We start from the raw sequence: 23,555 nt of genomic DNA, 5'->3' as shown, positions 1-23,555 counted from the left end.
ATATATAAATATCCCATTACAATTGCTTTGCCAAACAAATGACCACAACTACAATATTTATTTAAGATACTAGTAATGGAATATATAGAAAATTCTAGCATTTAGTGGGAATGAAAATTGTGACACTGGCGGGAACATTTGAAGACATATTTAAAATATGGGACTTAAAGGTGGTTTTCTGGAATATAATTTCTCTAGGTATAGAGTCCTTGTCTACCCACATACAATCTAAGAAGGAATCTTCCTGTGAGCTTTAAGGAGAAATTAAAACATAGAATGATCCATATGTGAATCTCACACAATATACACATTTACATCTCTGATAATTACTAGGAAAATTTGAATGAAAAGTGTGATAATAGAATCTTATTTGACATGGAAATATTTTTTTATTATTATTAAAATGTATTGGGGTGACAATGGTTAGTACAGTTAAATAGGTTTCAAGTGTACAATTCTGTATTACATCATCTATATATCACATTGTGTGTTCACCAACCAGAGTCAGCTCTCGTTTTATTACTATATATTTAACCCCATTTGCCCTCATCTGCCACCCCCTTCACTCTTAGCCTCTGGTAACCACTGAACTATTGTCCATGTCTATGTGGTTTTGTTTCTTTATTTTTCTTGTTCTTTTATTGTTTTCAGTTTTATATACCACATATCAGTGAAATCCTATGGTTCTCGACTTCTTCTTAGCATAAAAATCTCAAGATCTATCCATTTCGTCACAAAAGACACTATTTCATCTTTTCTTCTGGCAGAGTAGTATTCCATTGCATACACATGACATTGTTTATATACCACATCTTCCTTATCCAATCATCTATCGAAGGACACTTTGGTTGTTTTCATGTCATGGCCAAATAAAGCTGCAATGAACATCAGAGCACATACATCTTTACAGATAAGTGTTTTCAAATTTTTCGGGTATATACCCAGGAGAAGGATTGCTAGGTCATATGATAATTGTAGTCTTAATTTTTGAAACTAGAAAAAAAATTGATATATTTGGATATCATAATGTGATTTCCAAAAGTCAAGATTGACTAATGCATATACAATAAATCTTCTGCCACACCTGTGCAATTTCAATTTGGATCAATTTTTATTCACTTTAAATGTGATACAGTGACAGTTAGACATCAATATTAAGGATTAGAATTCTCTGAAAGAGATTTAATTTTCAAAATAGCAAAAGGAAATTTTTTGACATATGAAAACATAATTACCCAGCATCTAATCTTCCCTCTTTTGTTCTCTAATATGATAAAGTAAAATCATAGGGAAAAAAAACAAAAACTAAATGTTTGGAAATGTTTAACAAATATTTTCAGTGGTATCTCACTGTGGTTTTGATTTGCATTTCCCTAATAATGAATGATGCTCAGCATCTTCTGATATATATATACATATATATATCATATATATATATATATATATATATATATATATATATATATATATATATGTATATATATGTATGTGTGTGTGTATATATATATATATATATATGAAGTCCCTAGGGCTTGAACATACCTTTATGGTTCTGAGGGATGGTGAGATCAGGAGTACAGTCAGTACAGTCAGGTCAGATCATACAGGTTCAGGTAGACCATGGTAAATTTTCTTATGTGTTTATTGACTATTTGTATATCTTCATTGGAGCAATGTCTGTGTAAGTCCTTTGTCCATTTTGTAATTTAGTATTTCTTTTGTTGTTGTTACATTCTATATACTAGATCCTTATTAGGTATATGATTTGCAAATATTTTCAGCAATTCTGTGGTTGTTTTTTTTAAATTTTATTGGTGGTATCCTCTGAAGAACAATATTTTTATATTTAGACAAATTCTACTTTACTTTTTTTTTTTTTTCATTTGTTGCTTTTGCTTTTGGTGTTATATCTAAGAAACCTTCGACAAATCCAAGGTCACATGGATTTATACCTATGAGTCCTTCTAAGATTTTTATATTATTAACTCTTACATTTATGTTTCTGATCATTTCTGAGTTAATTTTTATATAGTATCTGAGGGGTCCAAATTCGTTATTTTGAATGTGGACATCCACTTTTTCCAAAACAATTTGTTAGAAACAGTGTATTTCCCCATTGAATATTCTTGGTACTATTGTCAAAAATCAATTGACCATAGATAAATGGATTTATTTCTCAACTCTTAATCTGGTTTCCTTTATCTGTATGTCTTGCTTGTGCCAGTACCACATTGTACTGATTATTGGAGCTTTGTAGTGAGTTTTAAAATAGGGAAATGTGAGTCTTCCAAACTTATTCTTATTTTTCAAGATTTTTCCTATCTGGAGTCCCTTGCGTTGCATTATAGATTTTAGGAACAGTTTGTCCTTTCTACAAAAAAGTCATCCAGAATTTTCATAAAGATCACAGTGAATCTGTATATCAATTTGGGGAGTATTGCCATCTTATGATATTAATGATGTTAAGTCTTCTAAACCATTCATAAAGGATTTCTTTCCATTCATTTAAATCTTGAATTTATTTAAATATGTTTTGTAATTTTCAGTGTACAAGTGTTACACTTCTTTGGTTAAATCTTTTCCTATATGTATTATTCCATTTGATGGTATTGAAAATAGAATTCTTTTCTTAATTTCATTTTCAGCTTGTCCATGATTAATGTATAGAAATACAATGGAATTTTTGTATATTAATTTTGTATCCTGGAACTGTTCTGAACTCATTTACCAGCTCTGAGTGTGTGTGTGTGTGTGTGTGTGTGTGTGTGTGTGTGTGCATGTGTGTGTGTGTATACTTCAGTGCTTTATATATATATACAGTCATGCCATCAGCAAATTGATAGTTTTACCTCTGCCTTTCCAATCTGGATGACTTTTATTCCTTCTCTTGCTTAAACGCTCTGACTAGAAATCATACAGTGTTGAATTGAATTGATAATAGCAGATATCCTTGTCTGGTTTAATATCTTAAAGGGAAAGCTTTCAGTATTTCACCGTTAAGTACGATGTTAGCTCTGGGTTTTTCATAGGTGCCTTTTATTACATTGAGGGTGTTTCCTTTTATTCTTGTATGTTGAATATTTTTATTATGATAGTGTGTTGGACTTTGTTAATTGCTTTCTCTTTGTCTATTGAGATGATTGTGTATTTTTTCTTTATTATATTAATATGGTATATGAAATTGATTAATTTTAATATGTTCAACAAATCTTGCATTCCTGGGATGCATCCCACTTGGTAAGGTTATATCATGTTTTTATATACTGCTGAATTCCATTTGGTAGTGTTCTATCTATAGTCATAAAAATATTGATTTGTAGTTTTCTTGTGATATCTTTGTCTCACTTTAGAATTAGCATAACACTGACCTCATAGAATGAGTTAAAAAGCATTCCTTTCTTTCTAGTTTCTGGAGAAGTTTGAAAAGGATCTGTGTCAATTATTTTTTTAAACCCTTGGTATAATGCACCACTGAAGCCATCTGTGCCTGGGTTTTTCTTTGTTAGGAACTTTATGATTAGTAACTCAACGTTTTTGATTGTGATAGAGTCTATCCAGATTTTCTATTTCTTCTTGAATCAGTTTTGGGAGGTTGTGTGTTTCTACAAGTTTGTGCATTTTATCCAGGTTACCTAATTTGCTGGAATGCAATTATTGATAGTATTCTCTTATAACCCTTTTTATTTCTGTAAAGTGATAAATAATGTCACCCACTGTCATTTCTGATTTCAGCAGTCTTCTCTTTTTTCTTTAGTATTTTATAGGTTTGTCTACTTTTTTTATTAATTTCTCTACTTTTTATTCCCTATTTCAGTTATTTCCACTTTTGTTTTATTATTTCCTTCCTTCTTCTTGTTTTGTATTTAATTTTATTTTTTTATCCAGTTTCTTAAGATGGAAGATCAACTTGCAATCTTTCTCCTGTATTGAAGTAGTCATTTAGAGCTGTAACTTTTTCCTTAAGGACTGCTTTTGCTGCATTGCATAAGTTTTGGTATATTGTTTTTTTCATTCATCTCAAGTATTTTATAATGTCTTTTATGATTGCATCTTTGACTCATTTGTTATTAAGAAATATGTTGTTAAATTTGCACTTAATTGTGAATTTTCCATCTTCCCTTATTATTGATTTCAAGTTTCATTCCATTGTAATTTTAGAACATACTTTTACCACTTCAATCATACATTTATTGAAATTTGTTTTGTGGCCTAACATCTAACATATGGTCATTCCTGGAGAATACCCCATGTGTTCTCGGGAAGAATGTAAATTCTGCTCTTGTTGGGTAGAATGTTCTATAGAGGTCTATTGGTCTTTTAGTGTAGGTTTATTTGGCTATTACTGTTAGGTCTATTTGGCTTATACTGTTGTTTAAGTCTTCTATTTTCTTATTGATCCTCTGTCTACCCTGTTTCCCCTAAAATAAGACCTAGCCAGACCATCAGCTCTAATGCATCTTTTGGAGCAAAAATTAACATAAGACCCGATCTTATATAAGACCCGGTCTTATAATATAGTAAAATAAGACCGGATCTCATGTTAATTTTTGCTCCAAAAGATGGATTAGAGTTGATGGTCCGGCTAGGTCTTATTTTCGGGAAACACGGTAGCTTTTATTGAAAGTAGTGTTAAAGCCTTCAGCTGTTATTATTGATCTATTTTTCTCTTCAAATTTGTTGGTTTTTTTACTTCATGTATTTTGGCGTTCTTTTGTTAGGTACATAAATATTTATAATTATTATATCTTCTTGATGGATTGACCTTTATATCATTATATAATGTCTTTCTTTGTCTCTATTAACAACTTTTGTCTTAAAGTCTATTTTTTCCTTTATTTGTATAGCCACTTCAGCTTTCTTTTGGCTATTGTTTGCATAGACTATCTTTTTCCATCCTTTTACTTTACCTTGTTGTATTGCACCATTTTAATTCATTTTTCACATCTTTTACTATATGTTTTATTTTCTTTTTGTTGCTCAGTGAACATTTTACAATGATTACAGTGAAAATTTTAATTTGTAACGGTGCAATTCAGATTAGTACTAACTTAATTTTAATAGTGTACAAAAGCTTTTCTCCTATATGACTTCATTCTCCCCCACCTTAAAGTTGTTATTGTCACAAGTTATCTCTTTATATATTTTATGCCCAACAACACAGATATGTAATTATTTATTTATTCAGTTTTGTTTTAAATCAAATAGGAAAATAATGATTTACTACAAAACCATATTATTATGTTTTTATTGTTATCTGTGTTTTTTTTTTTCTTTGCCAGTGTTTTTTATTTCTTCATGTAGATCCAAGTTATTTTCTATTATCATTTCATTTCAGTCTGAAAAACTCCTTTTAGGGCAGATATGTTATCAATAAATTCACATTTAGTTTATATGGGAATGCTTAAATTTTTCTTTCATTTTTGAAGGATGTTATGCTGGATATAGAATTTTGGGTTGATTTTTTTTCTTTTGTTTTAGTATTTTGATGTGTCATTCCACTGCCTTTTGGCCCCTATAGTTTCAAATGAGAAAGCTTTTAATCTTACTGAGTATCCCTTGTACGTGATGTCACCTCTCTCTTGCTGCTTTCAAGATTCTCTTTTTGTCTTTCATCAGTTTGTTTATGATGTGTCTAGATATGGATTTCTTTAAATTTATCCTATTTGAAGTTTGTTAAGCTTCTTCTATGTGTAAGGTTTATCATCAAATTTGGGCAGCTTTCAGCCATTATTTTTTAATATTTTTTTCCCTCCTTTTCTGAGATTTATGTTATACAAAATGTGAGCAAACAATATGGTTAATGATTAAATTAATATATGTATATATATTACAGTAAAAGACATATTGCCCCCCTCAAAATGCTCGCCCTTGCTTCAAACACACTTATCCCAATGTTCTTGCCACTTTCTGAAGCAGTTCTGGAAGTCCTTTTTTGTGAGTGTCTTTAGTTGTGCTGCAGTGGCTGCCTCCATGTCCTGAATCATTTTGACTTTGGGGAAGAGCCAGAAGTCTCATGGTGCTAGATCTAGAGAGTAAGATAGATGAGGATGCACTCTAATGTTTTTATTTGACGGAAATTGCTGTATACCAGAAACTATGCGTGACACAGAGCATCGTCATGATGGAGGATGATTTATGGCACACTTTAAAACACACTTTATCCCAACCGTAGCTCACACCCAACTGACTGCACCGAATAAGTTGAAACTTGTCACACACTGTTACTAAGGTTTGGTGCACCACTTCCCATATTGAAGATCCCTGCCTTTCTGTTGGATGGTACTCAGCAGCAACATTTGTTTTTGATCACAATGGAAACACGCCCTGTCATGCATTGCTTCTGGTACATATACTTGTTGTTACAAGTGATGGTGTCCCACAGATGTCTTATACTCAGTTCATTTTTTAAAAATTCTTTTTTGTCTTGGTTCCTCAAACAGCATAATTTCAACTGACCTACTTCAAGTATACTGATTCTTCCTTCTACTGGCTTGAATATATTATTTGAGCCCCTCTAGTGATTTTCTTTTTAATTTCTGTTATTGTACTCTTTAACTATAGAAAGAAAATAATTTGTATATATACAGAGGGTGCCAAAAATGCATACACACATTTTAAGAAAGAAAAAAATATATTAAAATTATAATAATATATACTGATAACGAAAGATGAATATATCATGTGTATACATTTTTGGTACACCTGGTGTGTGTGTGTGTGTGAGTGTGCGTGTGTTCATATATATATATATATATATATATATATATATATATATATATATACATATATATACACATTTCATTCAAATTTTATATTTTCTAATTTCTGAGATGTCATTCTCATACTTTTGTTTAATAATGGACATGATTTTCTTTAGGTCTTTGAAGATATTTTAAATTGCCTGTTTAATGTCTTTGTCTAGTAAGTCTGATGTTTGGGATCTTCAGGACAGTTTCTGTAGATTACCTTGTCCTGTCCTAAGCCAGTCTTTTCTGTTTCTTTCTTTTTCTTTCATGCCTCTTAATTTTTTTTATTTTTTTTTTTGGTTGAAAACTGAACATTTAAAATATATTATGTGGCAATTCTGGAAATGACATACCCTCATAGTATTTTTTTTTCTGAATTGCTTATAGTATACTTACTTTCTATATATAATGAAGACCTTAACTTTTTCAAACTTGCGAAGCTCCTTTAACTAACATAAAAGTACTCTACGTAACAGAGGAAATTATTTTTAGTTATTGCTTTTCTCTCAAAAGAAGCTTGTAAGGTTTAGGAGTTTTATGCCTCTAAGAAACTAATTTCTGAAGGCATTCAATTTTAGTATAATAACTCATCAAGAGGTGGGAGAAATGAAAAATAAATATTAACATGGAATGATTTATTGGTGACTTATATAAGATGTATCATGATTAAGCATACATTCCTAAACAAAGGTTGTTATTTTGACCCAATCCAGACAATACTGAGTGAGGTTTATAAATAGATATTATGATATTGTGGACTGAGCACTAGGATAGGTGCAGCTAGTCTCACCTCTGGCATTATACTGTTAGAGTACTTTATTCCCTAGGGCTTCATTTTCTTAGTTGAGCAATGGACCCAAGTTGGATCATTTCTAACATTCTGTAATTGACGTCCACAAATCCCTAAAATATCCAGACTCCTATTTGTTTTCAAAATTGTGTCTCAAAACCTTTCTGATAGATTTCTCTGTTCACAATGAAACTTGCTCAATATCTGACCATGTCTCAAATCCTGTTGCTATTAAAATAGAGCTCTGATTCATGTCCCTGATTTTTTTCTTTTATATCAAAAAATCAATTAAAACTGCTTATTCTGTAAGGGCTTTCCTCTAAAAATCATATTTATTATGTCCCCTTCCCATATATTAGGTTGGTGCAAAAGTAATTGCGGTTTTTGCATTTTTTTTTTAACCTTTTAAAGCAATTACTTTTGTACCAGCCTAATATATTGCGTGTCTTGTTCTTGCTTACTGTGATGATTCAGCAATGAAGGAAGAGATCGCTCTAAATGATAAGGAGGTTTAAATGATCAACCTAAAAGTTATCAAAGATTCTGACAAGTCTTTTGTGTAATAGAGATCTTCAAAGGAGACAAAGGAGCAAAATCTGTAAAGCTGATACCTGGAGCCCTGGCAGGACCCTGTCCAATCCCCATCACTACCATCCTACATCCTCTTTATTTTGTCCCTATACTCTGTACATATAGTTTGACAAGAGGTTATTTTAGGTAAAATATAAAAGTGAAGATGGTACCTGCTTTAATTTCTCTGTCAAATGTCACTACAGGCAGGATAACACAGTCTCTAATGTCTATACCTCCATTTTAGCAGATTACATCCTTATTTATCCATTGCTCCATACCCCCCACCTCCATCTCTGTTTTTTGATCCTGGTGGATGAGAAGAATAGAACATAGGTACTGCCTGCGAAAGAGTACATTGATTGAGTAAAGGGATTTTAGCCCAGTCTTCCTTTCTCTCTATCATTATAGCATACAATTGTAAGATCTTCCTTCATTAACTAGCGGAGATAATGATAAAGTAGGTAAATGTCCCCTTTCTAAAGTTTTTCAGAAGATAAAGTCCAAATTATTTTTTATGTATTTATTGTTTTATCCTTTAATATGGAAATTGAAGTATAGTTTCATCATTATTTTATTTAGAAAAACAATTCATGGGAACATGAGTTCTGCAAAGGAACCAGCCATCATTTTCATTGTTTCTTCAATGTATGTTCTTTCCAGGAGCAGTGATAGTTCAATATTTTGCTGTCAAGATGCAGCATAAATAACTCTGATGATGATTCTATTGAGAAAGTCCCCAGAGAACAAGAGTAAAACCTACTTAATTTAGCAAACCTTTCTGGGTACCTCACAGGCCCTTCCTTCATTGCTGAATCATCACAGTGAGCATAAAGTTAGTAAACTACTCAGAATCTGTACTTCCTTGGCCTAATGTTTAAAAACAGATGAGTTGTATGTTTATGTTTGTTTTTATTTTTGTTTTGTTTTGTTTTTAAGAAATCATTTTCACAAATGAAGTAAAAAAAAAAAACAACAACAACATTGACAACTTAGGACACCTCACAATCCATTAGGTAAACATTTTCATTAAAATATTTATGATAGTTTCTGTGCTATAGGATTCCATGCTCAGGTCCAACTTCCCCCGTAGTATGGCTCCAAAATGAAGCATGAAGTGACATCTTTAATATTGGACTTAAGGAAAAGGGTCAAGCATATGAAAAATGTCATCATTTTAACATATACTCATATGCATTTTTAGGCTAAGCTACTTTTACAGATAAAATAAATTTAACAAATGGCATTACGTTATCTTTTAGTTTTTATAGAAAATCTTGGGGGAGGGGGTCAATAGTTTCCAGAGTCTACACAAATACTTGAAGTAATAACCTTGGTACTGATGGGTATGGATGCATCTATGTCATAAGTTCATGGAGAGGGTATAAACTGTACCCCAGATTTGTACAAAATTAAAAATTGAGGTGTTTCACAACACATGGGGACTCCCACATGCTAGTAATGATTGCAGAGGCTTAGTGTCAACCTCAAACAATGGACATAAGAGAGTAATTCCTATAGACAGGGCAAAAAGTCTGGATAAAATTTTTAGTACCTAGTATGGTTCTTTGTACACATGGACATTAACTGAATATTGTGGTTGACTGCAAAAGAAATTAAATAATAACAATAATAAAACATGAAACAAGATGACAAGATTTCCTTTTTAAACAAATTTCTTTAGTAGCTAAAAAGCAAAATGTTTCACCAGTCTTGCTATGCAAGCTTTATAATAATGCCTTCATATATTTTAATGACAGATCCACATTAAACATCTGCATTTAAGAGACCAACAAGGGGAAACAACAGGCAAAGTTCCCAGAGAAGAAATAAGCAATGTAGTTTGAGAAAAGTGTAGTATTCAGGCAAGCCAGTGGAGTAAAGAGGTGGCAGGGGTGAGAATACTTTCCACAAACGATAAAGTCCTTTCTAGTCTCAACTTAAGCTGAGGACAAATAAGAGAATGATTGAAACCTATCCATGTGTAGCATACTGGTGGCAACAATTTTGGTAGAGTGATGAAAATGGCAAGAGAGAGGGAAAAGAGGCCTCGGGGGAGGTATCTGTTGGATGTCAGTTGAGTTGAAGGAGTATATTCTCAATGGTTTTTATTTTTGTCTTCTGAATGAGAGGAAAGTTTATTTCCTGGGAGGGATGGATTGCGCTTAGCGTAAATGTTTTATATAGATGGAACTGAATTTGAAATAGTTGCTGTGAAGAATGGGTGAGAGAGCTGACCAGGCAGCTCTCTGGACCTCTTTGGGTTGTGGACCATGACTGTAGATGGTCACAAATGTTTTAGTGAGGCTCCAGGAACTGCTGTGAATTTTCCTGTTAAATTGTGGGTTTCTCCTGAAGATAAAGACTATTATCTTGACTCTTTAACATCAGCAGATAACATAATGCCTGAACCCTATATAATGTCTACAATTATTTAATTTATGATAAGATGCTGATCTATGTCATGACAACAGCCATTATTGACCTTTATTCGTAGACATCGACAGATAAATAAACTTCCTTGTTTTCTGTGCCAACTATGTCCCCAAACCCTCACACTATAGTTTTCTCTTCTACTTTCTCACTCTTTGTGGCAATATTTTTACAGTCAAGTGATAGTAACTACAGTGGCATACGTTATGACAAGTGATCATAAAATGCTACTCTTGTATCAAATTTAGCCATTGCGAAATCTTTTCAGAGATATTCTTCATAGAAACCTGTATGTTTTTCTTGATCCTCATTTCCAAATGCTATTTCTTAACGGTAAGCAATTACAGATCCAGATTCAGTTTCAATTCATAAAATTAGTATCTTTAGTGTTCGATAAGTAGAATTAGAAATCTATATATCACGTTAATCAAATAGAAAAGCATCTTATTTTCTTTGTACTGTAAAGCTCTAGACAAAGCCAATTCACAGTTAAAACTTGAATTAAAACTTTAAACTGGTTCAGTAAAAGACAACCAATAATCAAGAAAATTGTCTCTCATTGTCTCTATTTCCTTAATGCCTTTTAATGACTTTTATCCCCCTGTGTGTGATTAGAAGTAAGCAGTGGTGGTTATTAAAAAGATGAAAGAAAGAGTCTAGGTTTGTATTCTATATAGACCAACATGAAGGAATCAACTTGAATGCATGATGGCCAATCTCAGCCATGTCATAGGACAGCTGCGACAAGACATATTTCACATCAATTCAAAATAATCTCTGTGCTTTTCCATTCATTTTAGCTATATTAAAGAGGGGACAGCCTGGAACTCAGAAAGATCATATAGCTGATTGCTTTCAAAATGAGACTATATGGGATGTATAAGAACGTCAGGCCTTCATTCTAAATTGTGCAGACACTAGTCTTCACTTAAAAGGTATGCCAGAAAAAAAAAAAATGGCCTGGTTACAGCCATCGTTTAAGACCTTTAATGCGTGTCTATAATTAGGGGTAAAATGGCTTTATTTATTTATTTTTTTTTTAGAAATTCTGGCTTTTCTGTGAAGATCAGCCTCTTCCTAAGCTGCATTAACTTCAAATATTCTGCTGGCCGTGTCTGCACAAGAGGCTGCTAGGCTTCAGTCTGCCACGGGCCCTGGGATTCTACGGGCCCTAGAATCCTATGGTGTATGTCTATTCAGTTCAAATAGTTTTCAAAAATAGAAAAATGTGAGAGGATGAATGCTTAATATTAAATGAAAGGGACCTTGTGTTACAAAGCACACATTCTGACTCTGTTGTATAGAATCATAATTTTGTGGCTGAAATTTATATTCTTAATGTAATTTCAAAGTGGAGCAGAGCTTTTAAAACAGTAAAACAATAAAGGTGACCATGCATAGCTTACAGATATCGCTGTGCTGATAATGCCTACACCAAAGGTGTCAGAGTTCTCCATGCACAGGTTACTTTTAAAACCAATCAAGATACCAAGAGAAGAATTAAAACACTTGAACCATACTCTGAGAAAATAAGAAGTAAGCAAGAGAGATACCTGTGAGTTTTGTATCAACATTTCTAATATTCAGACTTAAATTCTCATTTTGTTTTTGCCTGTGTTCTCCAGGCACTGTGTAACATTAATTATATCTTGCAACTCCAGAATATCATTAAGAAGATGTGAAATCCTCATTGATGTTATTTTCAATTTGCATTTATTCTTATGTATCTTTAGGGCTTCAATAATAATAAAAGGTAGAAAATCAAAAAGTCAAACAAAAATCTCCTTATGAATCACAGAAATGAACATGAAATATGTACATGGTAGTACCCTGTACCCACTTCACAGAATTTAGTGCTTATAACTACAATCACCATGTGTTTTACTTTCCAATCACAAGATAGACGGCCATTAATGTATTTCTAGTTTCAAAAGGCATCTTTAGTTAAAAAATGCAAAGGAAAATTATAGTAACCAGTTTTACAGCACAATACTTGCCTTTCAAATGAGAGGTGTTTCTGGAAATCAGTTACATCAACTTTCACATTCCTTACCTGGACAGTATTTTCAAGTGCATTAATTTCCAATTTAGATTATTAAGTATGAAAATCTGAATATCTATTGTGCATTTTATCTCATATTTTAATGTTTTTATCCAATTATGCAAAGAAATAGGTGTAGTAAACTTTTATTTTAGGATCAATTATACCATATTGATAAAAGAAAATTTCATGTGGCTTATTATTATTATCATTAATAAAACTTCCTTCTGTGGAATACATCTATAGTTTTTCTCAAAGGCTCAAGATTTTCCTTACTAATATGTTATATGTCTTTCAGGAAAGAACCAATAAATTTAAAAAAAAGAATGAGAAACAATTTACACTATAATTTTTACTATTCTCTTCCACTTTCCCCCCCACCCCCAACAAAAATAACTGAAAATTATTTAAACTTGGCAGAGTTTCTGTGATTAATTGTCTTTGTGGTATGTGTGCCACACTTCATTTTATGATTCAGATTTCTGACTCAAGAAATTGTCAGCAAAAGATAATATATCAAAGTTTAAATATCAGCAATAAAGGAGTACAGGAGATATTCTGTAACTACTTAGAACTGAAAGCATTTTATTGAAAAAGGTTTGTTTTCTTTGGCAGCCTTCCATGACTTTCTACTGTTGACAAAACTAGCAGCCTGTCCTGTTTGAAGTGTAACTGTGGCAGAATCTGCTGCTTCCAAGCACTTACAGGATTTATCTCTAAATTAATATTTTCATCGAACACACTCACAATATACCTTACATAATCTTTAAATTATAGGAAAATGCTGGAAGGGGGTTCTGTAAGTCACTGGCTAAAGTCATACTAGAGATTTATGGCTCTCTCAAGTCGACATTTGTGACTGACCTACAGCCCACCGGGGCTGCTACTTCCCGTTCCTGATTCATGATAAGTGCAGCTGCCTCCAAATAAGCCCCGCGAGCCCATTAATGTTCAGTCCCTTCCCTTATGGTAAATATGCACATCTCCATTCCCATTTCTTAATGTGCTGAAGGTGAATAGAAAACCAGGCTGCCTTTTCTTACTTGAAACCCTTTGCCAAGTGCCTTGTCACCAAAGTGTGGGTGCCCCAAAGTTCAACTGACCTCTGGCTCTAATTAAGGTGATGCTTTCCAATACACACAAAAAAATAGTAAAGTTGTTTCCCTCTTGCAATATGGATTTTAAGACCCTGGAATGTGATGCCTTCAATTTTTCGCTGCCATCACCTTAACTAATTAACAAAATTGCGTAAAGATTGATATGAAGGTAAATATTAAGGACACAAAAGGGAAAGGGAAGCAAATTATTTAAAATGTCAGAAAGCTAAGACATTCATCTTCACTGCCACGATTTGTTTTTCATTAATAAAATATACATTGTTTTCTGCTCGGAAAAGTTATTAGTGTAAATATAGTCTGCATGATGCTTTGTCCCTTCTGAAATGAAGTCTTTGTTTAGACATCGGTGATGGGGGTTTTGTGCCATTGTCTCATCTGTCAGATTAGATGAGTAAGTGTATTTAGGGGTGCAAAGATGTGAAGCCACACCTGCTGTGCAAAGCTGTGAATTCACAACTCTTCTGACTATTAATATGTGTTATGCTGGGAGCTCTTTTGTTGTAATGGAACTGTTGGTGGTTGCGTGTTTGAAGTGGCGCAAGTGTCAGGCCTTATTACAATCATAATAATCACTCCAAAAATAACCTCACATTTTGACCATTTAATGTTAGTACGCAGCAAATTAAAGGCTAAGCACCTAACAGATTTAGAGATATTAAATTGATTTTTCAGTTCAAATTTTTCTAAGGAAAAACAAAAGTCCATTAATGAGATAATATTCATGGTCCAGAAAAACTATAGTCATTTAAGAATGAGTTTTGAAATAATACAGGAAGCAGACAAAGGACACGCAGCAAAATCAATATTATCAAGCCAATATTATGACAATAAAATTATTGTCAGGAGAATGATATTAAATGTGATCCTTAAAGAATGGTAATTATCATTTCTTTATTTGTTGATGTTTGTGCTTTTCATATGTACCTACCAAGATATTTTACTCCCTCAGCTAGGTATTGGATTATGTCTAAACAGAGATAATGTTTTCTATTTATCCCTGATTATATAGGCTGACTTTTTGCAATTTCTATTATTTTACTTTGCTGAAATATAGCTGCACTTAGTAATCTTAAAAAAAACAAAAGATATTAACTTCTTCATTTATTAACTCACCATGCACTTTCTTAAACTTACTTTTAAACCTAATCTGTATTTCTGATTTTTTTTTTTTTGAGTATTGGTATTCTTTAAAGAATTTTTGAGTATCTAATACATCTATAGGAATTTCTCCTGTGTAAGTTAGCAGGGTGCTGAAGAATGAGACACTTTTTTACAATATTAAAAAAAAAAACACAAAAAAACAGAAAAGGAAAAGAACAAAATGAGCCTCTGTTGTTACTTTTATAACACTAAGAAGCTTGTGGAAAGTTTAATAGACCCTAATCTAGAGAGGCCTTTTAGGGACCTTAGACCTGTATGGCCTCATTAATTCAATTGGTACGTGACAGTTCAGAGGTGTCCTAAACCAGCCATTACCTGCATAAACAGGCTCTGATGCCAGCATGGCACGTACACTGTCCTCAGATCAGGATTCCTCATCCTCGATAGCTATGATTAGAGAAAACCTCTAAAATACAAGAGAATGTTTTTTCTCTATAAGTATTAATGAACTCTGATTGCGAGGTATAGTTCATTCCTTTCCAAAATAGATTTTAAAATATTCTTAAATACTAACCTAAAGAAGATAACACAGACTTAATAGAGAAAAGATATTGGTTTAAAATAATTGAAAGATATTGGCCTCCTTCAACTTTCCAAAAAATGTCATTTTACAGAAACTTGGGCATGCAATTAAGTTGTTCTCATTTGACAAGCATCACGATGCTGAGACCTGGTTTTCAGATTGTGTAACATCTGGATTGTCCTGTAGATGTAGCAGGGTGACAGCTTCACACACTCCTTGAAAGGAGGCATTCACACACTGACAGTTACTCATCGTTCAGGAAATTTAAAAAAAAATGAAATAGAAGAAAGATTTTCCTCCTGACTCTTAATTTAGGCTAATGTATGTAAAATACATTATCTAATAGCAACCAACACAAGAACGGTTTTCTGGCATAATGTAAATTGCAGCTGGTCCGAATTATAGCAACAAATATTTCACCTTGTTATAAAAACGCGGAAAAGTTTTTACTGAAGGCCAAACTTTATAAAATAAAGGAAATTAAGGTAATTGAAGATTTGATGTAATTTAATTAGCTTTGTAATAATCTTAAATTGCTTCTCCTTTTTATCCTTATATGCATGTCCAATAAAGACACTGAATGTGAAAATGCTAAAATAATGTGTAAACCTTGTATTTTAATTAAATCAGTGACAAACTAATTTCTAGCCATTAGTTGTTGAAAGAAGTCTGCTTTATAACAGGATTAATCATCTTAAAGCTTTAGAAAGTAATAAACCATATAAATATGTGAAAATTAATATATACTTTTTTCTTTTTAAGATATGCTGAAATTTTTTACAAACCTTTATTACTTACCTTTACACTCAGCCTCCCTAACAATATTGGTGTTTTAATCTCTTACATTTTCCTCAGAACCCTGTGCCCTTGTTATCCAGACCAATTTTGATCTCGATATACAAAATACTGACACTGCTTAAAATGTTCCTGCACATATGACATTTAGAGAAAGCTGGATATACAAAAATTGGTTTCCATTTCCTTAAATTAATGAAAGTCACTTATGCAATGGATCTTTATGATAGAAAACACATTATTTTATGGAAGATATTTTTTTAAATGTTATGCTGACTTTTCTTGCTCTGCAGTATATCCAGTCTAGCTAAAAAGATTCACTAGTCTGACTTACATTTTTACGTGCTGGATTAGTTTTTATATTTGTTTTGATAGAAAAGCAGGCAACAGCCTATTTCATGGACAATAAATTCAAGATAGTGATGATGAGATAGTATTGCCTCAGCTAAGTGCACCCAGATTGGAAGGTCACATGTTTGACCTCGATCTAGTATGGTCCTTAATGAATCTGTATACTTGATTAGAGTTACTGTCTTTTTATGGCTCAAAATAGCTTTGCATGGAAAACTAGCTCATTTTAAGTAGAGTTGGGAGAATTATTTTGCTTCCAACACATCTCTAAAACTTTCCAAAGACTTTAAAGTGCATGCTTTAAAATTGTAACCTCCCTGAAAGCTGTCCTTTCCCATGCCAACTCTGGTTTTGTTTAGGGAAGAACTACTTCTCCTTCACCTTTTAACGCTCTAAAAATTCTAATTTTTTCAAATAATCGGCAGAATTACTGAGATATTGGATTAAGCCTTAGTCTTGCCATTATTTCAGAATTTTTCAGGTCTTCCTTATTTATCCCAAATTGGTGTTGGCATGTCATATTGAGAGATTTGTAGAACTATAAAAAAATCAGTGAGCATTAGAACTCAGAGTCATTACATGTTTTTTGTCCTATTTTGTGTTTACTTTGCTTCTTTTATTCATTTCTTATTGTCAGTACTGTGTCAGCTTCAAAATAATTGGGATTTTTATAGGGTCTAGTCACATATCACCATTAACGTTCTGGTTTGTATACAGTGCGCCTTCTTTGTTATGCAATGGTCTTTTACAGTCTCCCTGCTTCTTTGGTGTAGCTCTCTCCTTATCTATGTCTCCAACTCTATCTATCTCTCTCTCTGCTTCTCAGGCTGCATCGCTCGCTCTTAATTCAAGGAAGTGATTTCTTACTTCTTGTCACTCTCTTTCTTTCTACCACTCACTCTCAATCTATCAGAACTTGTTTCCTCATTCTCTGACTACTCTGGACTCATGTATCTCCGTCACTCCATTCCTCTTTCAGAAATATTATCAAGGTTCTTTTTTACCACCTTTTTTTATTTTTTAATGCAGCTTTTTGAAAGTCTCCCTTTCCTTCTTTATCTTTCTCTACATTTTAGGACTTGGAAAATAAATAAAATTAGACAGTAAAATACTGATTTCATATCACTGAGTACACGCCTAAAGAAATAAATATTTTCTGAAAGTTTCTAAAAGTATGAAATGTTAGCTTTCCATGGTATGACTCATTAATAAACATAGTGAAAGTTTTAAATCAAGGACATTCAGATGAAACAATTAGCTTGTAGGTGTGAGCCATTGTCTCAAACAACAACAAAAAATTAGAATACAAAGAGACTGGCTGTTCATATTTCCAATTGTGCTTCCCCGTATTGGGCTCAGATTTAAAACTTCTGAGCAAAAGTGTTGGGATTTTAAGTTCTTTAGTTTACCACTTCATACCCTTAGAATCCTTTGGAATCCTTTTATATTGTTACTCCTCCACATTCTAAAAACGTATTGGTCACACATTCTTTTAGATATATAATTTTGAGTGGATACATTTATGTCACAATAAATATGTGCCGGAATAGTTAAGTCATTCTAACACTAATAGGAATTTCATGTGAAATTCAATTTTTACAAGGATTTTAAAAACAGCATAAATATATCCCCAAGCCCTTCACAATGAATACAGTATATAGATCAATCGGTTTTTTTCTTAAGTTTTAAAGGTAAAACAAAAATGCAATTTAAAAAGAGATTAGTACATCTACTCTAGAACTTCTTTCTTACTGAGGTTACAGATGAGGTGAATTTTCAGTCACATGCTACCAAAAGTAAGCATCTCAGGAATGACCATTTTAATAGATACTTTAATCCCATATGATTCTGATTTTGAATGGGATTTTTTCAGTAACTCTGTCAAATGAACTCTGTCTTAACAATAAACCTCTATTGGCATAGATATCTCCATACTAATGAAAGTGAAAAAGCAAACAAACTTTAGGGAGAAAATAAACCTCACAGTTAAAACTAACTTGAGACCAGAACACTCTCTCCCATCGCTGTAACGTAACTTGTAAATTAATTTTTTCTTTAGTAAGATGATGAGACAAGCACCCTTCCAATAATTACTAGGGAAAAAAACTTGAATGATGTAAATGTAATTCAAAAGGAAATAAATTGATTTCGCTTTGCTCCATGTAATTGTCACATAAGTCGTCCATAAGCTATAATGTAGGCAACACCCACGACTTATTATAAGTGAACTCACATTTCTATCGTCCATTTTCACATACCCTAATAAACAGAGCAAAATATTTAACATGATGGTAAAGTTCAGTTTTCTCTCATCTCTTCTTGACGATAATATCATAGCTCAATACCCTGTACATTTTTGTTGAAGAGAATGAAGTATTTTTCTTTTCGAGTGATATTAATTTATTTTGCTTTCTTAGCAGGGATGTATTGACCATGCCAAACTCTGAACACATTTTTATTTCTTACCATAGAAAAAACAGATAGCTCATCAAAATATATCAGTGAATAATAACTTCCTCCTTTAAATTAAGTAATATCTAAGTTTAATGAAGCTCAGTTTACAGTGATTTTCTGGCTCAAGTGCTCTTCTTTCTACCTAATTATGTGCACAGCTTTCAGACAACAAGAAGTGTCTTTAACATTAGATAAGAAGCTCGGCTTTTATCTCAATCAATAGTCTTTAGCCTTTGAACTCGTGTCAGTGGAAGACCAGTCTGTCACGTTCAGTTCTACCTGATCTCTTTTTCTCCTCGATACATGCTGCCATGTATAAAAGAAACACACACAAGCATGCACTCACACATGCTCATACACACCCACGCCCACACCTCAGATACAAGCAGGCAAAGTGTTTAGATTGTGTGTGTGTGCGCGCGCATGTGCATATGTGTGCATGTGTGTATGTGTGCGTGTGTGTGTGCATGCGCACAAGCATGTGTGGACAGGATCCTTTATAGCTGTAAAGATGTGTGACTGTAATGATGATGTTAAAATTTCCTTGTTTCCTTTCACTGGGCTTTGTGTATCTCAAAGGAGCCCCATATGGTGCTCTTTGTCCGTGTCATTACCTCGTTACAGCCACTGTCTGCCAGCCAAAGGTAGACCGAGCGCTGCAGCTGTAGACAGCGATACAACTGGAATTGTCTAAGGTCAACAGTGCCGTAATTACTTTAAAATGTCAGCGTACAATAAAATACAACAGTTCATCTGGCAGAAAGCAAATTAGCTTTGACCATAGCGTAATTACCCTTTTCTCAGCACCATTAGAAGAGATCAAATCTCCACATTCAGTGTTTGAGGAAAGGCCATCAGAGTACACTCTACCTGACAAGGATGCACATTTGCCATTTTGAGATGTAATTAATTGTCCCTATAATAGAAATTTTTATATTTGACTCTGGAATTGAAATGTGTAATAACCTGGCTTCTTCATTTTAACCATTTTGATGCTGGAAAGAAAGCTATGTTTTGCCAAGTACAAATAAGTAGTGTCAGTATCGTCGAGAACATATTTTTCATTTTGCTAACAATTAGTTCTACTTACAGGAGTGATTTTTCTAAAGTGACTTCCATGCATATTAAGAATGGTACTAATGTCTACATCCTACATCAGAGAAACCAAATGAAAAAATTAACATCATTAAACTCTTCCTTTCATAGCTTCTTTTTCTTCTTTGTGTGTTTATTTCCTATCTGACTGGGATAATGTGAAGTGGCTCTTAGACTGACTTATTAAAGTTTGATTTCCACCACTGATCTTCAGCTACACCTCTACCTCACATACAAGGACACTCTAGGTAAAAGATTAGCCCTCCCCCACCCCCCACAGGATTAATGTGCCATTATTCCAAGAACATCTTCTATTTTTTCATCATTAATGGTAGAGGGTACAAATGCACCAATCAAATGATATAGTAATTTGATTAACTCAGAAACAAACAGCGAGGAGCTGACCAGTGACAGTCCCTGTAGGGCAAAGACTTCACTGCTTGTTGACTTTCATTAATATTTAAAGGCACCAAAGATGCTTTAAGCTGATTTGAAATGACTTAAGGTGTCTGAGCAGCATTTCTCCTTGTGCCTGGTTGTATATACACATGAAAAACAGCTGTTTTGTATCAGAAGAGCTTTGCACTGACTGTATTTAGGGAATTCCACCGTCATAAAGATGTTTACATTTTCTTGATGTTTCATTCACTGTGTTGTGGGCTTCTTCATAGTTTTTAAAATGAAAGTGTATTCTCTAGGGTCCAGAAATTTCCCTTTTAAGCACAGATTTCCTGGGTGGGGGGGCGGATTATCTATGAAACCAACAGGAACTTTATAGTTAGCAAAAAAAATTCTTAACATGACCCTTTCTTATTGAACTATTGCTAGTTTTAATGTGCTGAAGCCCAAACAATAAACAAGCTTTCTGGTAAAATCACTGTAGCATATCATTGATCAGTTTATCTCTTCAGAGCAGAAAATTATGGCACATCCTGAGCTTTCTCCCCAATGGCTGGGTTGCTTTGTTCTTCTTCAATGTCATTTATAATTCTTAGATCATTTCACAACATAAGAAATAATAAGTCCTGAGGAACATTTTAAAAAACAAGCAAAATGGGCAGATAAAGCTTTTAAATAGACATGAACATTTGGGAAGTAAACAAATTCTTTCTTTGAGATCCATCTAGTTCTGAGAGTTCATCAAAATGCCTGTGAATACATTTAATGGATAATTTGTAGAATTTAGGGAAGTAAATATCACAGGGTATGCTTGAAGGATTTAGTGCCACTTGTAAATTGGCTAGACTGACCAAACTGGAACTTTCTGCTGCCTGTGAGTGGCATAAATTAATGACTCACTGTTACTTTGAAAGAGAAGTGATTTTTTGTTTGTTTTTTTATACCCAGTAATACTTGGAGGAGCCTTTGGCAGGCTAATCAGGCCTCTAAAATAGTCTGAAATTTGCATTAGCCCCAAATTCAAGGCCCTTTGACAATCATACTCAAATTCGCCTTTACTCTCACCTTTTCCCAATGCAAACTTGGGAAAATGCAAACCTTTTCTGCAGCCGAACTATCCCTACCCTCCACTCCCCTGCCATTTAACCATGGGTCTCCCTCACATGGTGCTGAGGATGTGCTCTCTATGTTGCCTCCCCTACTCCTTATTACTGCTCTAAATAATATTGATATTCTACTCTCTGGTGCGCTCCTTGCTCATTTCACAATTTTCTCTTTTTTTTCTGAATATCTAAAAATCTTATTTGTTGAAATAATCTAGCATTCAGATGGCTTTTAGATTTTTTTTTGGTATTCTTCCTCTTATTTCATTTATATAAATGTTGTTTTAATAACAAAAATGAGTTCTTATTGATGGCAGGAATCACATATTACTTGTCATTGCTTCCATCACTGGTGTACTACAAAGCTGTGCACATAATAGGTATTTTTTAAAATATTGAATGAATTAATTAATTGAAGAATTTGAGACACTTGGGGAAAATACAAAGGTATCTGTATCTATATTAAATTAGAGAAAATTAATTACATATGGTGAAAACAATTAAGAAAAAAACAAAATTCTAGATTCCTAAATCCAAACAATTTTTCAAGTTTTTATACTAAATCCATCCATGACTCAAAAGCATCAACTTATTTTCATTTGATCTAGTAGCATAAACGAAATAACTCAAAGTGAAAATATTGTCTACGAATACTACAAATGACACAATGCCAGGAAGATGTAAATCAAAAGCTAACATAGTATGCTATATTACATATTTGGTATCTGGAAAAAAATAAAAGCAAGCATTCTTGAGGAGAGCACAAAATAGATTTATCAAAAGATGTTGTAAAAATGTAAAGAGAGGGATAAATCTTGAGCAAAATAAAAGATTAAAACTATCATTATGTGCAATAGTTAGAGCTAACATGCTCCTTATGGAATCCAGTATGCTTTTCAGAAAGGCAAATAACCTGTATAGAAAACAATGTCCATTAATTATTCTCAATCAGCTGAGAAGGCAGTCATTTAAAGGCATCCAATTATTCATTTGACATTTCCGTTACATTAGTAACCCAATTGCTAAGATTATATTTTTATTATGAATTATTTGTTAAAACTATCAGCCCACTCTACTTTTTCCTTTAAGTATTGACATCAAAAAGCATTTCCTTTTCAATTAACTGAAGTCATTAAATCTTCCTTCATTTAAACTGAAAGTAGAATTGGACATGTAAGGCCTAGTACTGGGCTTCAGATTAAAAATAAAGACAAGTTTAACATGAGAATGATATTTTAATTTATGTACATTTATTTTTACCCTTTTCCTAAGACCCCCTTAATTTGGAGCCATTTAATCTAACATATAATGCCTAGCAATATTAATATATTTTCAGAAGTAGATTTGCTTTACTATGCTCTAACAGAATTATTTCATGCCTTTATTTTTCTTGTGAAAATTCAAATTTGTCTTCCCCTTCTCATTCTCAATTAATGACCTTGTTTTTTTTATTCCACTGACAAAAACAAAACAAAACAAACAAATGGCTTGTACTTCTGGCCAAAATGAGAAAACATGGACAAGATTTACCCTTCAGACCCAAATAAGCAAAAAACAGACAGAATATAAAGAAATAAAAAAAAGTTTTCAAGACAATAGAAATCAGGTAACAAAGTACAGTGATTCCTGAGAGATGGGATACTGATTAGGTAAGCCCTATTATTGCTATAGTTTACTCCCTTAAGAGAGATTACAGGTTTTGGTACAGGGAGAGAAAATACAAGGGAACGAAGCAAATCTCCTGCATTCAGAAGACAGAGTTGAGCGTCTGAGGAGTTGAAAGTACGTAGATGTCCCAGGGCAGAGTACCAGAGAAGAGAACTACGCATGAAGCAAAAGGTCCAAAAACTTGCAGAAAATAGTAGAGTAATGATCAGAGCCTGACTATGAAGAAACCACCCAAAACCAGCGAAAGAGCCATCCATAAAGATTAAAGGGAACAGTGCCAATGGGGTCCAGGGTTTCACCAGGTAGAT

This window comes from Rhinolophus sinicus, chromosome 3 (genome assembly GCF_057876585.1).
Source record: "Rhinolophus sinicus isolate RSI-liver-muscle chromosome 3, RSI-T2T, whole genome shotgun sequence".
Lineage (NCBI taxonomy): Eukaryota > Metazoa > Chordata > Mammalia > Chiroptera > Rhinolophidae > Rhinolophus > Rhinolophus sinicus.
This window is presented reverse-complemented; position numbering follows the sequence as displayed.